Source organism: Alosa sapidissima, chromosome 5 (genome assembly GCF_018492685.1).
Source record: "Alosa sapidissima isolate fAloSap1 chromosome 5, fAloSap1.pri, whole genome shotgun sequence".
Classification (NCBI taxonomy): Eukaryota; Metazoa; Chordata; class Actinopteri; order Clupeiformes; family Clupeidae; genus Alosa; species Alosa sapidissima.
Genome location: NC_055961.1, coordinates 10,516,768 through 10,519,342, shown reverse-complemented (window position 1 = coordinate 10,519,342; position 2,575 = coordinate 10,516,768). Strand labels below are relative to the sequence as shown.

The 2,575-nt window shown below is 44.5% G+C and overlaps 1 long non-coding RNA gene across 1 annotated transcript in view; it reads right to left on the bottom strand.

Annotated features, from left to right (window-relative positions):
- LOC121708722 overlaps positions 1–1,791 on the bottom strand; it is a 19,345-nt gene extending 17,554 nt beyond the window's left edge. Inside the window, exon 1 of the long non-coding RNA XR_006031748.1 lies at positions 1,665–1,791. This is a non-coding gene — a long non-coding RNA (uncharacterized LOC121708722). The remainder of the gene's footprint in view (positions 1–1,664) is intronic.
- Between the last annotated feature and the right edge of the window lie 784 nt (positions 1,792–2,575).

Genomic DNA, 2,575 nt, shown 5'->3' with positions numbered 1-2,575 from the left:
TAAGCAACTCCTCTGCAGGATAAATGTTGTTTTGTTCAGTCATTTGAGCAATATTTGGGTAAGTGTTGCTTTTTTCAGCCTATGTTTTCGATGGTAACCCATTGTCAGTCAATAGTGAAAGTAACTGCATATAACTGTCTTGTCATTGACTGACACCTTGGTGAAGTTAGTTTCACTTTGCCAATGAGTTCAAATAATAGACGAGTGCAAATGCGTGAAGGCTATGCTAGGTTTTAGTAAAGCATGGTTTAGTGGAATGACTATTCCATACGGTCTTGCAAGCAGCCTCCTTCAAATGTGCCATTGAATGCCAAAATACCGATGCATTTATTTGACATATCGCGCTTTGCGCTGTTAAAGGGAATGCCAGATGTTATGTGTTACGCCCCAAACACACCCATATGACTGACTAAAAAACCTAGGAACACCTTGTTGCGCCATGCGCTCCACTTTTGATAACGAAACCCATGGGGCGGATTATGAACTTTCGGGCCCCTGGGCCCAGATGTATTAAGGGCCCCCCACTTATTGTCGTATATGTGGGAGGGGGGGTTGGGGGTCCTCCCCCAGAAATTTTTTAATTTGTTTGATGTGATTTCCTGTATTCTGGTGCATTTTGGGGATGGCCAATACTAAATTCAATCAGATTCATAGCCTACATCCTGATTTGTTGATATTGAGGCAATGATTCCATGCAAAGGCTTGGGCTTCAGGGCCCCCTGACCCCTTGGGCCCCTGGGCCTGGGCCCGGTAGGCCCGTGCAGTAATCCATCCCTGACGAAACCCCTCCCAATGTGAACTGGACATTCTACTAAATTTGAATAGACTTTTGACGAGTGACGATGCACTTTAGAATGTCATGATAGGGCCCTTGATAACAAAACCCCTCTCAATGTGAACTGGACATCCTACTAAATTTGAATAAACTTTTGACGAGTGATCGCTTTAGAATGTCATGATAGGGCCCAGTGTAATTGTCAAGTTGTATGGCTCACTGTGTTCAAAGTCGATCTTAATAACCCACTTCACCTCAACTATGTGGTGGTTGTTATGGGAAACTGCTAGTAAATGCAGCTTTACTATAGTGAAGTTTGCGAGATTGGAAAGAGGAAATAGCGTTTACATGTCCATTTAAATTATAGGCTAATCTAATGCACTTTTGTGTGTTTTAAATCCGAAATAAGATGGAATGTGAGGAGACTGCTATTAACTTTAAAGAGGCCTATCTGCAGTCTATGACACAAATAAACCTTATGTCCGATCTATGGATGTCTGCTTAGTCTATTGTTGACAGCAGGATTTTTTTACGATTTAAAATTATACTTTCTAGATTTTAATGGGCCATGTTGAAGAGCTGATGTCCGTTATTGTTCATGCAAATATAGACTGATTCATGTCCCTTGCATTTTGCAACTGTGAGGTCCATGGTAGACGCCCGACAGAAATATTGTTTCATTTTGTGAGTGATATCCACGCTCTGGCGGTGTTCGACCCAGTTTCAAAGATTCTAAATGCAAAAATGCACAGAGGGAGTTCCTAAGCTATATAAGGTATAAGCTAGGCCTATTACACAACATAAATTGTCACTATGCTGGCGACCCAAATAAATCTCCTGCGACCAACCCTTTGGGAACCAATGCTTTAGACAACATAGGGAACGAAACGGGATTCGGGAGCCTTTCTCTCAGGATTTTGCAGGACAGGATTTTTTGGAGGGGGCAGTCACGTGATCGGGATATGACGGGAGTATTTGTGTGGGCTCGGGATGGGATGGGAGCGACAATTGATTCCTGTGTCACCCTCTTCTGCCAGGTAGACCACTGGGTGACCACAGTATCATGCAGTGCTGTAATAGTGACCACTGTATCATGCAGCGTTGTCATAGTGACCACTGTATCATGCAGTGCTGTCATAGAGACCACTGTATCATGCAGTGCTGTAATAGTGACCACTGTATCATGCAGCGTTGTCATAGTGACCACTGTATCATGCAGTGCTGTAATAGTGACCACTGTATCATGCAGCGTTGTCATAGTGACCACTGTATCATGCAGTGCTGTCATAGAGACCACTGTATCATGCAGTGCTGTAAGAGATTTCACTGTAACAACCACTGAGGGAGGCAGTGCTGTTAAAGTGTCTCTAGCTGTTTGTCTCAGCTAAGGAGGCTGTTTCTCACCCCCATGTATTCAGATACCAACTACCTCCTCTCCTCCTTTTTTCTGTCCTCCATCACCACTTCTCTCTTCCTCCCTCTCTCCTTCCTCTCCTTTCCTTCCTCTCCTTCCCCTCTCCTCCCTCCCTCTCATCCCTCCCTATTCTCTCCTCCCTTCCTCTCCACTCTTCCTTTCCTCTCTTCTCCTCCCTCCCTCTTCTCCCTCCCTCTTCTCTCCTCCCTTCCTTTCCTCCCTTCCTCTCCTCTCCTCCCCACCCTCTCCTCTCCTCTCCTCTCCATGTGCAGTTCTCAGCCTCTTAAGAGAATCAGCAATGAGATATGGCATTTAATTAAAACTCTAATTAAACTCCATCTAATCAAACAAAACACTCACACACGCACACACTCAAACCTACTTCA